The sequence below is a fragment of the Pristis pectinata genome, chromosome 8 (assembly GCF_009764475.1).
Source record: "Pristis pectinata isolate sPriPec2 chromosome 8, sPriPec2.1.pri, whole genome shotgun sequence".
NCBI lineage: Eukaryota > Metazoa > Chordata > Chondrichthyes > Rhinopristiformes > Pristidae > Pristis > Pristis pectinata.
In genome coordinates, this window is record NC_067412.1 from 72,949,662 (window position 1) to 72,963,543 (window position 13,882).

The window sequence follows — 13,882 nt, forward strand, 5'->3', positions numbered from 1 at the left end:
TCAATAAAAGCTCATTGAGGTTACAGAAAATTCATCCTCTTTGGATCCCTTACTACAATGGCTTTCCTCTTCTAGTTGTTACTTAAATACAAATCTGTCGTACCACTCAAACCTCCTTCACAACATGCCTTTACAGAAGTAAGTTAACTTCAGTAAAAGTTAATAACTAAGTTCAATTTAAACAAATTGTACATGAACAAATAGACCCGTACAAACTAAAGTTATTGATTTATCTTAAAACCATGTCAATACAAAAATATCCGAGGGCACTCTAAATGATTCAAATATAAATACCTTTTCCATTATTATTTTCAGGAGATGCGGTATCCAGTTACGTCGTTTTATGAAAATTTTATTACTAAAAGCTCTATCTTTAGTGGAAATAAATTAATTACACTGTGTGATCCATCACAACAGCATAATGGCAAAATGAATTTAATGTAATGCAATTTGTCAATATGAATGACCACAAGTTTTTCAATGCATTGTTGACGTTGCTGATGATGAACTAAAACATTAAAAAGACTGAATTTACCTTTCAGATACTCGTTCATTCCACATGCTTAGGGTCAATGGTACTTAATAACAATTGCTAGCCATTATAATGTAAGAAATGCAACAGCCAATTTATGCACAGCAAGCTTCTACAATAATGACCTAATTATATGTTCTTGTGACTGTGCTGAGTGATAAGCATTGACCAGATCACCAGGGATAACTCCACTGCTTTTCTTCAAAGTGGCCATGAAGTCTCATATGGTCATGATAGAGGCACTCAGGACTTCTGGTTAAAAGCTCATTCAAAAGATGGCATCTCCTCTGGGTTGCAGTTCAGAGGGCATTTGGATATTTGTGCTGAAGACTCTTGTGGGAATAGAACTCATAACTTCCCTATTCACAGATGAAGATGCTACTGACCCCCTGCGTTAGCACATCAGACGCATGGAGGATCTGGAAGAAAAATGGCTGATGTTGTTGAACCCACTTTGTGATTGGTTTTCCTAATAAGTTTTATAGTGTAGCAGTCATAAATGTCTATCTACAAAACAAATAAAATTCAATAGCACTGTAACATAAAAACGCTTATTGATTAACCCCTTTCTTTCATGATCACTGTCAATAACTATACATGCTATTCCAGTTGACCAATAATATCAATTTACCATCTAGTATATGGATGGTGGAAGGGCTTTTGTTCTAATCCCCTTGCATAAACAATTGCACCAAACAATTTTTTAAACCTAAAGCATTTCTGCAGAGTTACTGTAATCAATAATAGCATGCAAATGCTTAACACATAGTCATGTAATCCTCTAGTCATCTCATGTAGTAGATTTAACATTCACAGATCAATCCTACTTTAAAATATTGGATAGAAGAATGCCTTTTTTTCTTCACTTTCATCACTAAAGTAATTTCAAACCTGTATGCTTTTCTAATTTACATAGTAAAAAAATAATTCTTTATACCTTCTTTTACTTAGATGTATATTAAGGCTAAACTTTGTCCATGACGGTCATTAAAATGCATAGGAGCTTTAGGGGTTAATTTTACTGATGTTACAAAAGTAAAATGTCTGATCCTGGCAACTCCATTAATACAACAACATGAATGTACAAATAAAGTTGTTGGTACATTTGTATTGGGGAAATCCTAATTTATATCAAAAGAACAGTTTCAGTTATCTCAGATAACTCAACAGCCAAGTACTTATTAGAAAAAACCTTTGACGAAAATGAAAATATTTTAAAAGCTCAATTTTAGTAGATCATGTATTATCTATAGCCTTTTCAGGAATCAATATGTGCACATATGCACATTTGACCAGGAATCCCTAAGTCTTTGATGTGTCTTAAGTTATTTTTGCCTCAAGATTGTGTGCAGCCTGCAAAGTAGCTTTGCAATCTTAAGAAACAGGAAGTCATCCTGAGAGTTGATACAATCTGTATGAAGTAGTTAGGATGCAGGAAGGAACTGTGTGTCGGGATCAGCTTCATATTTATGAGCTACCTTTTCAAAATGTTTCTCTGTGTTTCTCGCTCAGAACAACACTCTTGTTTAAAAGATACAACATTGAAAATGCAGATATCACATTTGGCAGAGTTAAATAAGTCTCTTCAGTTCTTTTGGTGGTGAAAATGCATTGTAGAGCTAAACTCCATTTGCAAAGGTCTTTAAAAATATAAGGATTTTAAAGGGTAGGTTTTACCTCAGAGAAATGTTTTGAAAAGGTAGCTCATAAATATGAAGACGATCCCGACACACAGTTCCTTCCTGCATCCTAACTACTTCATACAGATTGTATCAACTCAGGATGACTTCCTCTTTCTTAAGATTTCTGCCAGTCCAGTGAAAAAGAATTGGACCTTATTAAAATAGAGCAACAAAGATACTATTGTTATTATTCTGATCTGGTCAATTATCCTTTTTTTAAAATTACTATCAGCTTTGACATCCATAGGAAGCAGTTTAGCATATCTTTGAATAAGTAAACCAGGGTCCAGTGATTTCATTGGGATCCAGCTACATTTGTTACCAGAGGCCTGAGCAGAGGAGGAATGATCTGCAGAAATCACATAGTGTAGAATGCAAATAAATCTCTTGTTTAAAAAAAATGTTGCCAACTTAATAATTAATTGAAACTGCTACACAAATACGAAATTGGCTGGCCAGAATAGGCAGAAGATTCCACCTATCGTCTCTTTGCTGGAGCCTATAGTTGAATGAATCTTGCCAGTTTCAGGACTTCACAATTCATGTCAGTTCTTCCATTTTGACAGTTCATATTACAGCTAGTGTCCATGCATCACCTAACAAGGTGCCAGTCTTCAGATATTCAGCTCCTTTTTGAGCATGTTACTCATTTACTTTAATCTTGATCACTTGCCATATGCAAACCATTATCATTCTTTCGTTACACATTTTAAAAGCCACTGATTAATGCTTCCTGGAAAAGTGTTTCCTCTGGCTGAGTAATGCAACGTAGCTGTCAACACATTTGGAAAAGCAGTTGTGACCAGGGAGAATGGTGGGGCCTGTGGGAAAAAAAAACATCCAAATAGCCATACTGTGTATTTTGTTTGGCTGGAAATGTAAAGTGGATGGAAAATCAGATTTTAAATCATATGAGTATTTTATTATTATAACTTTATGCCACAAGCAGTTAATTCTCCCCTTTTGCCAATCATTTATGTTTACTATTGAGTGGTAGTCTCATAACTTCAAAAGCAAACAGCTAGCTCTGGATTTAAATCTCTTAGGACATCAAGAACATTGTCAGCAAAACATGAAGAACTAATAAACACAGATGATCCCAAAACCACTGAAGAGAAAGTAAAATTGTTAAATCAAACTGGTAGGGTTTCTAGATTGTTATGTAGTCTACCAGCTGTGCAGTCAGTAAGTAACCTGGGAACAAACATGTCAACTGATTTCAGAAATTCAGAAATCAGAACTTTAATCTGGGGGAATATTAGAATTTTCCATTGGTAACAAAGTAGTCATAATACACATATCCTTAATTTGTCCTTTGCAATCCTGACTTATTTATATCTTTTCATTTTCAGGATCAGGGTGTCCACGGTAAGTCCAGCATTTATTGCCCATCCCTAATTGCCACTGAGAAAGTGGTGATGGGCCATGTTCTTGAACCACTGAAGTTCTTCTGGTGAAGCTTCTTCCACAGTGCTATTGGACATTGAGTTCCAGGACTTCGACCCAGCGATGATAAAGAATTGGATAAATATTTCCAAGTCAGTACAGTGTTTGGCCTGGAGGAGAACGTGCAGGTGGTGGTGCTCCCTTGTGCCTGCTATCCTTGTCTCATTAAGTGGGAGATGCTTCAGGTTTGGGAGGTGTTGTTTGAATAGCATGGGTAAGTAACTCCAGTGCACTGTAGATTGTACACACTATGGCCACTGTGGGTGGTGAATGGCATGCCAATCAAGTGGACTGTTCTGATCTGGATGTTGTTGAATTTTTTGTGTGCTGTTGCGTGGAGGTGAGTGGAGAGTGTTCCGTCACACATCTACCTAGTGTCCTAGATGATGTAAAGGCCTTGGCATGTCGGGAGGTAAGTCGCCTGCCATGGGATACTATCTCTGAACTACTCTTGTAGCCACAATGTTTATGTGGTTAGTACAGTTGTGTTTCTGATCAGTGCTGACCCCTGGGATATTGATGGTGGGAGACATGGTGATGGTAATGTTACTTAATGTCAAGAGTAGCTGGTTAAACCCTCTTTTATCGGAGATGGTGATTGCCTGACGCTTTTGTGGTACAAATGTTACTTCTCACTTATAAGCCCAGGCCTGAGTATGGTCTAGACATGGACTGCTTCATTTGCTAAGGAGCTGAAAATGGAATTAAACATTGTGCAATCATCAACATACATTTCTGACCTTATGATTTGAAGGAAGATCATTGATGAAGCAGCTGAAGATGGGCCTAGGACACTACCCTGAGTTCCCATTCTAGTGTCCTAGAATGATTGACTTCCAACCACCACAACCATCTTCCTTTGTGCTAGTTGTGATTCTAAACAACAAAGGGTTTTCGCCATGATTCCCATTGATTCCAGTTTAGCCAGGGCTTCATGATTCCATACTCGATCAAATGCTGCCTTGAAGTCAAAGGCAGTTACTCTCACTTCACCTCTGGAGTTCAGCTCTTTTATCTATGTTTGGACCAAGGCTGTAATGAGATCAGGTGCTGAATGACTTTGGCAGAACCCAACATGAGCCTCTGTGAACAGGTAGTTGCTAAGTTGCCATTGGATAACACCGTCGATTATCCTCTCCATCACTTGGATGATGATTGAGAGTAGACTAATGGGCCAGTAATTGGCCAGGTCGGATTTGTCCTGTTTCTAGTGGACAGGGCATACCTGGGCAATTTTCCATTGTCAGGTCGATGTTAGTGTTGTAGCTGCACTGCAACAGCTTGGCCAAGGGCACGGCAATTTCCAGAGCACAAGTCTTCAGTAATGTTGCCGGGAAGTTGCCAGGACCCATACATTGCTGCATCCAGTGCCTTTAGCTGTTTCTTGACATCATGTAGAGTGAATCCAATTGGCTGAAGACTGTCATCCATCATGCTGGGGATGACTGGCAGAGGGTGAAGTGCATCATCCACTCAGCACTTCTGGCTGAAGATTCTTGCAAATGCGTCAGCTTTCTCTTTTGCACTGGGCTCCCCTATCATTGAGAATGGGGATATTTATGGAGCCACCTCCTCTAGTGAGCTGTTTAATTGGAATTAGAATTGGAATTGGTTCATTATTGTCACTTGTACTGAGGTACAGTGAAAAACTTGTCTTGTATACCGTTTATACAGATCAATTCATTACTCAGTGCATTGAGGTAGTACAAGGTAAAACAATATAGAATGCAGAGTGAAGTGTCACAGCTACAGAGGAAGTGCAGTGCAGGTAGACACTATTGGTGATGTTCACCCCTGGGAACTTGAAGCTCTCAACCCTCAGCACCATTGATGTAGACAGGTGCATGTGCACCATCCCCCCCCCCCCCCCCCCCCCCCCTTCCTGAAGTCAATGACCAGCTTTTTTGTTTTGCTGACATTGAGGGAAAGGTTGTTGTCATGACACAATGTCACTAAGCTGTCTATCTCCTTCCTGTACTCTGACACATTGTTATTTAAGATACGGCCCACTACGGTGCAAACTTGTAAATGGTGTTAGAACAGAATCTGGCCACACAGTCATGTGTAAAGGGAGTAGAGTACGGGGCTGAGCACACAACCAGTGTTGAGAATAATCATGCCGGAGGTGTTGCTGCCTATCCTGACTGATTGTGGTCTATTGGTCAGAAAGTCAGGGATCCAGTTGCGGTGGGAGGTGTTGAGTCCCATGCCTTGGAGTTTGATGATGAGTTTGCTTAGAATTATAGTATAGAGGGCAGAGCTGTAGTTTATTGTTTATTAACAATAGTCTAACATAGGTATCTTTACTATCTAGATGCTCCAGAGATGAGTGTAGGGCCAGGGAGATGGCATCCGCCATAGATCTTTATTGGCAATAGGCGATTTGCTGTGGGTCGAGGTTGTCTGGAAGGCTGGAGTTAATCCGTGCTATGACCAGACTTTCAAAGCACTTCATGATGGTGGATATCAGAGCCCCGGGCAGTAGTCATTAAGGCACATTACCTGTTTTTCTTAGGTACCGGGATGATTGTGGTCACCTTAAAAGTAGGTGGGTACCTCAGATTGAAGCAGGGAGAGGTCTGCAAATACCCCCACCAGCTGATCTGCACAGGATCTAAGGACACAGCCAGGAACACCATCTGGGCCAGATGCTTTCTGTGTGTTCACTCTCAGGAAGACTGATCTTACATCCTCAATGGTGACCATGGGTTCAGGTGCATTGGAGGCTGTCGGGGTGGGAGGTGGCATTTCAATCCCCTTCTGTTCAAAACTTGCACAGAATGCATTAAGCTCATCAGGAAGGGATGTGGTGTTGTTCCCGACTTCGTTCTGTAGTCCGTAATAGCATGTGAGCCCTGCCACAACTGACGGCTGGTCTGGAACTCTATTTTGGACCGATGTTGTCTCTTGGCATCTCTGATAGCTTTACGGAGGTCGTATTTCAATTTCTTGTAAAGGTCAGGGTCACCTGATTTGAATGCTGCAGTCCTAGACTTCAGTAAGGAGTGGATCTCCTGGTTCATCCATTGTTTCCAGTTTGGGAACACCCTGATTGTCTTCTTTTGTACACAGTCCTCAACACACTTGCTGATAAAGCCTGTGATGATGGTGACATACTCACCTAGGCTAGCAGCTGATTCTTTGAACATGGACCAGTCTACTGACCTTAAGCAGTCACGTAGAAGCTCATCTATTTCTTCAGACCAGCACTGTACGACTTTCTGTACTGGATCCTCCCGTTTCAGCTTCTGTTTGTATGCAGGGAGAAGGAGCACAGCCTGGTGGTCTGACTTACCAAAGTGTGGGTGAGGGTGAGAGTGGGAGTGGTGGGGGTGGCTCGGCTGGCATCTTTCATGGTTGTATAGCAATGGTCAAGGGTGTTTGGGCCCCTGGTGGGACAGGAGACATGCTGGTAGTATGTCCACTACCATTCACAACTGGATGTGGCAGGACTGCAGAGGTTAAATCTGATCTGCTGGCTGTGGGATCACTTAGCTTTGTCTCTTGCATGCTGTTTATGTTGTGTAGCATGCAAGTAGTCCTGGTGTATAACTTCACCAGGTCGATCCCTCATTCTGAGGTATGGCTGGTGCTGCTCCTGACATGCCCTTCTGCGCTCTTCATTGATCCAGGGTTGATCCCTTGGTTTGACAGGTGGTAGTAGAGTGGGGAATATGCCTGACCATGAGGTTGCAGATTGTGGTTGAGTACAATTCTACTGCTACTGATGGCCTGCAGCGCCTCATGGATGCTCACTCCTGAGTTGCTAAATCTGTTCGCAATCTGCCCTGTTCAGCATGGTGGTGGTGCCACATCCAATGATGAAGCATAGTTTCACTGTGAAGACAGGATTTCATCTCCACAAGAACTGTCCAGTGGTCACTCCTCCCAATGCTGTTGTGGGCAGATGCATCTGTGACAGGTAGATTGGTGAGGAGAAGATCAAGTAGGTTTTTCCCTCTCATTGGTTCCTTCACCTTCTGCTGCAGACCCAATCAAGTAGCAATGTCTTTCAGCAGTCGACCAGCTCGGTCAGTAGTCGTGCTACCGAGCCACGCTTGGTGATGGATGTTGAGGTTCCTCCACCCAGAGTACATTCTGTGCATTGGCCATTCTCAGTGCTTCCTCCAAGTGGTGTTCCACATGGAGGGGTATTGCTTTATCAGCCAGAAGGGAATAGTCGGTGGTATTAGCAGAAGGTGTCCTTGTCCAAGTTTAATGTGATGCCATGAGATTTCATAGGATCTGGACCTTAATGTTGAGGACTCCTAGAGCATTTCCCTTCTGTCTGTATCCCAATGTGCCGTCACCTCTGCTGGGTCTGTCCTGTCAGTGGGACAGGACATACCCAGAGACAGGGATGGTCATGTCTGGGACATTGACTGTACAGCAGACCCTGCGAGTATCTCTCTGTCAAGCTATTACATGACTAGTCTGTGAGATATATCACGATGTATCATGGCTTGGTACGGCAACTGCTCTGCCCAGGACCGCAAGAAACTGGAGAGAGTTGTGGACACAGCCCAGCGCATTACGGACACCAGCCTCCCCTCCCTGGATTCTGTCTTTACCTCTCGTTGTCTTGGTGAAGCAGCCAGCATAATCAAAGACCCCACCCACCCGGGACATTTTCCCTTCTCTCCTCTTCCATCGGGTAGAAGATACAGGAGCCAGAAGACACATACCACCACACTTAAGGACAGCTTCTACCCCATTGTGATAAGACTATTGAACAGTTCCCTTATACAATGAGATGGACTATGATCTCACGATCTACCTTGTTGTGACCTCGTACCTTATTGCACTGCACTTTCTCTGTAGCTGTGACACTTTACTCTGTACTGTTACTGTTTTTACCTGTACTACATCAATGCACTCTGAACTGACTAAATGTAACTGCATTATGTAATGAATTGACCTGTACGATTGGTTTCTAAGACAAGCTTTTCACTGTACCTCGGTACAAGTGACAATAATAAACCAATACCAATACCAGATAGCTCTCCCAATTAAAGCACAAGCCCCCAGACTCCAGGTGATCCATCCAATTATATTTCCTTGTGTCTTTCTAGCAGTTTATTACAACTGAAAGGTTTGCCAGACCAATTCAAAATGCAGTTTAGAGTCAACCATATTACTGTCGTCATATGATTGTCACCTGGAGTCATGTGTAGGCCAGACTAGGCAGATTTCATCCCCTACATAACATTAGTGAATAAGTTAAGTCTTTACAATGGTAAAGATACAAGATAAGTCTTTAGATGGTGACCAAATTTATCACCATCTGTCATGGTGGTTTGAACCCAGATTCAATGGAGTTTGCCCTGGGTATCTAGATTATTAACCACTGCGCCATCACCTCCTTTCTCATTATGAACTAATTCAGTGTTGTAGTTCTTTTACAATAAAACCAAGGATGTGTCAGCACAGAAAGAGGCGATTCAGCCCATTATCTGTATTCTGGCAGCCAGTAATCTAAAATTATTTTCCCAACCTTGTTCTCTCCTAATAACCAAATATCTTCTTTTGCTTCAAATTTTACTTCGGAGCAGATAAGTTTTTCTTTTTTATTAGGGTTTTAAGTATAAGGCTTTGTTTTTAATAGGGTTGTAATTTATTAGGGTTAGTGTTTTTATAAGGTGTTTTTATAAGGGTTGTAAAAGTTTTAAGTGGTAGAGTGGGGGATGGACTGCACAGGCGCGGCGTGGGCAGTTTAAAAAGGCAACTGCCACATCCAGCGGGTAGCGTCGGAGCGGGCAACGGAGTGAGAGGTAGCAGAGTGTTCTGGGCTTTGGCTCAAGGGGCTTAGGCGTAAAGGGGCGAGGAAAGGTAGGAGTATGAGTGCAGTTTCCTGTACTCAGTGTCAGATGTGGGAGTTCCCGGAGTCTCCCTGCCTCCAGGAGGGCTACATCTGCACCCGGTGTGTCGAGCTGCAGCTCCTGAGGGACTGTGTTAGGGAACTGGAGATGCAGCTCGATGACCTTCGTCTGGTCAGGGAGAGTGAGGAGGTGATAGAGAGGAATTATAGGCAGGTGGTCACACCAGGACCATCGGAATCAGGCAATTGGGTCACAGTCAGGAGGGGAAGGGGAAGGGGAAGAGTCAGGTACTAGAGACTACAGTGGCTGTACCCCTTGACAATAAGTACTCCTGCTTGAGTACTGTTGGGGGAGACAGCCTACCTGGGGGAAGCAACAGTGGCAGTGTCTCTGGCACAGAGCCCGGCCCCGTGGCTCAGATGGGTAGAGAAGGAGTGAGGAGGGCACTAGTGATAGGGGACTCTATAGTTAGGTGGGCAGACAAGCGATTCTGTGGACGCAGGAAAGAAACTCGGAAGGTAGTTTGCCTCCCAGGTGCCAGGGACTGGGATGTTTCGGATCACATCCAAGATACCCTGAAGGGGGAGGGAGAACAGCCAGAGGTTGTGGTACATGTTGGTACCAACGACATAGGTAGGGAAAGGAATGAGGTCCTGAAAAGAGACTATAGAGAGTTAGGAAGGAAGTTGAGAAGCAGGACCTCAAAGGTAGTAATTTCCGGATTACTGCCTGTGCTAAGCGACAGTGGGTATAGGAACAGACTGAGGAGGAGGTTAAATGCGTGGTTGAGGGATTGGAGTAAGGAGCAGGGATCAGTTTTCTGGATCACTGGGGCCTCTTTTGGGGCAGGTATGACCTGTTCAAAGAGGACGGGTTGCACTTGAATCCCACAGCGACCAAAATACTGGTGGGGAGGTTTGCTAAGGCTACTGGGGAGAGTTTAAACTAGAATTGTTGGGGGGTGGGATCCGTACTGGAGAGACTGGAGAAGAGATGTTTTGCTCTCAAATAGAGGAGGCTAGGAGTAAGGACCATAGGCAGGTGATAGAGAAGGGACGTGTTCAGACAGGCTTGAGATGTGTCTATTTTAATGCAAGGAGTGTTGTGGACAAGGAGGACAAGCTTAGAGCTTGGATCGATACTTGGAGCTATGATGTGGTGGCCATTACGGAGACTTGGATGGCTCCGGGGCTGGAATGGTTAATTCAAGTGCCAGGTTTTAGATGTTTCAGGAAGGACAGGGATGGAGGCAAGAGAGGTGGGGGAGTGGCACTGTTGATCAGAGATAGTGTCATGGCTGCGGAAAAGGTGGACGTTGTGGAGGGATTGTCTACGGAGTCTCTGTGGGTGGAGGTTAGGAACAGGAAGGGGTCGATAACTGTGCTGGGTGTTTTTTATAGGCCGCCCAATAGTGACAGGGTTATTGAGGAGCAGATAGGGAAGCAGATCCTAGAAAGGTGTGAGAATAACAGAGTTGTTGTGATGGGGGATTTTAATTTCCCAAACATCGATTGGCATCTCCAGACAGTGAGGGGTTTAGATGGGGTGGAGTTTGTTAGGTGTGTTCAGGAAGGGTTCTTGACACAGTATGTAGATAGACCTACAAGAGGAGAGGCTGTGCTTGATTTGACATTGGAAATGAACCTGGTCAGGTGTCAGATCTCTCAGTGGGTGAACATCTTGGTGATAGTGATCATAATTCTATCTCCTTTACATTAGCACTGGAGAGGTATAGGAACAGACAGGCTAGAAAGGTGTTTACTTGGAGTAAAGGGAATTATGAGGCTCTCAGGCAGGAAACTGGAAGATTAAATTGGGAACAGATGTTCTCTGGGAAAAGTACGGAAAACATGTGGCAAATATTCAGGGGGTATTTGTGTGGAGCTCTGCATAGACATGTTCTGATGAGACAGGGGAGTCATGATAGGATACAGGAACCATGGTGTGCGAAGGCTATAATAAATCTAGTCAAAAGGAAAAGAAAAGCATACAAAAGGTACAGAGAGCTAGGTAATGTTAGAGATCTGAAGGAGTACAAGGCTAAAAGGAAGGAACTTAAGAAAGAGATTAGGAGAGCCAGAAGGGGACATGAGAAGGCCTTGGCGGGCAGGATCAAGGAAAACCCCAAGGCGTTCTACAAGTATGTGAAGAGTAAGAGGATGAGATGCGAAGGGGTAGGGCCTATCAAGTGCAGAAGTGGGAAAGTGTGTATGGATCCGGAAGAAATGGCGGAGGTACTTAATGAATACTTTACGTCAGTATTCACCACGGAAAAAGATCTGGGTGTCTGTAGTGGGGACTTGCAGCGGCCTGAAAAGCTTGAGCTTGTAGATATTAGAAAAGAGGTGGTGCTGAAACTTTTGGAAAGCATCAAGTTAGATGAGTTGCCGGGACCAGATGAGATGTACCCCAGGTTGCTGTGAGAGGTGAGGGAGGAGATTGCGGAGCCTCTGACGATGATCTTTGCATCATCGATGGAGACGGGAGAGGTTCCGGAAGATTGGAGGATTGCGGAAGTTGTTCCTTTATTCAAGAAGGGGAGTAGGGATAGCCCAGGGAATTATAGACCGGTGAGTCTCACCTCAGTGGTTGGTAAGCTGATGGAGAAGATCCTGAGAGGCAGGATTTATGAACATTTGGAGAGGTATAATATGATTAGGAATAGTCAGCATGGCTTTGTCAAGGGCAGGTCCTGTCTTACGAGCCTGATTGAATTTTTTGAGGATGTGACTAAGCACATCGATGAAGGGAGAGTAGTAGATGTAGTGTATATGGATTTCAGCAAGGCGTTTGATAAGGTACCCCATGCGAGGCTTATGGAGAAGGTGAGGAGACATGGGATCCAAGGGTACATTGCAGTGTGGATCCAGAACTGGCTGGCCCACAGTAGGCAAAGAGTGGTTGTTGAAGGGTCATATTCTGAGTGGAGGTCGGTGACCAGTGGTGTACCTCAGGGATCTGTACTGGGACCCTTACTCTATGTGATTTTTATAAACAACCTGGATGAGGAAGTGGAGGGGTGGGTTAGTAAGTTTGCGGATGACACGAAGGTTGGGGGTGTTGTGGAGAGTTTGGAGGGCTGTCAGAGGTTACAGAGGGATATAGATAGGATGCAGAGTTGGGCTAAGAAGTGGCAGATGCAATTCAACCCAGATAAGTGTGAAGTGGTTCATTTTGGTAGGTCAAATATGTTGGCGTAATATAGTCTTAATGGTAGGACTCTTGGCAGTATGGAGGATCAGAGGGATCTTGGGGTCCGAGTCCATAGGACACTCAAAGCGGCTGCGCAGGTTGACTCTGTGGTTAAGAAGGCATATGGTGTATTGTTCTTCATCAATCGGGGAATTGAATTTAGGAGCTGGGAGGTATTGTTGCAGCTATATAGGTCCCCGGTCAGACCCCACCTGGAGTGTTGTGTTCAGTTCTGGTCGCCTCACTACAGGAAAGATGTGGAAGCCATAGAGAGGGTGCAGAGGAGATTTACAAGGATGCTGCCTGGAATGCAGAGCATGCCTTATGAAAGCAGGTTGAGGGAACTCGGCTTTTTCTCCTTGGAGAGACAGAGGATGAGGGGGGACCTGATAGAGGTGTATAAGATGATGACAGGTATTGATAGGGTAGATAGTCAAAGGCTTTTCCCCAGGGCTGAATTGGTGGCCACAAGAGGACATAGGTTTAAGGTGCTGGGGAGTAGATATAGAGGAGATGTCAGGGGTAAGTTTTTTACTCAGAGAGTGGTGAGTGCATGGAATGGGCTGCCGGAAACGGTGGTGGAGGCAGATACGATAGGGTCTTTCAAGAGACTGTTAGATAGGTAAATGGAGCTGAGTAAAATAGAGGGCTATGGGTAAGCCTAGTAATTTCTAGGGTAGTGACATGGTCGGCACAGCTTTGTGGGCTGAAGGGCCTGAATTGTGCTGTAGCTTTTCTATGTTTCTATTTATCTGCTTTCCCAAAAGTGAATATTCTCCCAACACCAAAAATATTATGACTGTTTGCTGTACAATATGTTTATTTTCATTTCCACCCTTACATAAAATCTTCATGGGTGGGTCTCACCCATCTCACACGTAATGTAAATTTGAGGTCATCCAAAACTCTGCGCTTCGTTTTCCATCTTCAGTTGGGTACTTCTTGGTTAACAGCCAACCAATATCTCAAGTAACAAACAACCTGCTGGAAGAACTCAGTGGTCAAGCAGCATCTGTGGGAGGTAAGGAACTGTAAATGTTTCAGGTCAAAACCCCGCATCAGGACTGAGAAGGGTGTTGGCCAGTTTGGGGAGGAGAGGGGGAGTGGTGAGACAGGAGTCCGAGTTGATGGATGGACTGAGGAGGGGTGAAAGATGACAGGCAAGTTGTGCCAGGTAGGGGAGGGCAGGGGGTGGAGTTGGGAAACAGTGG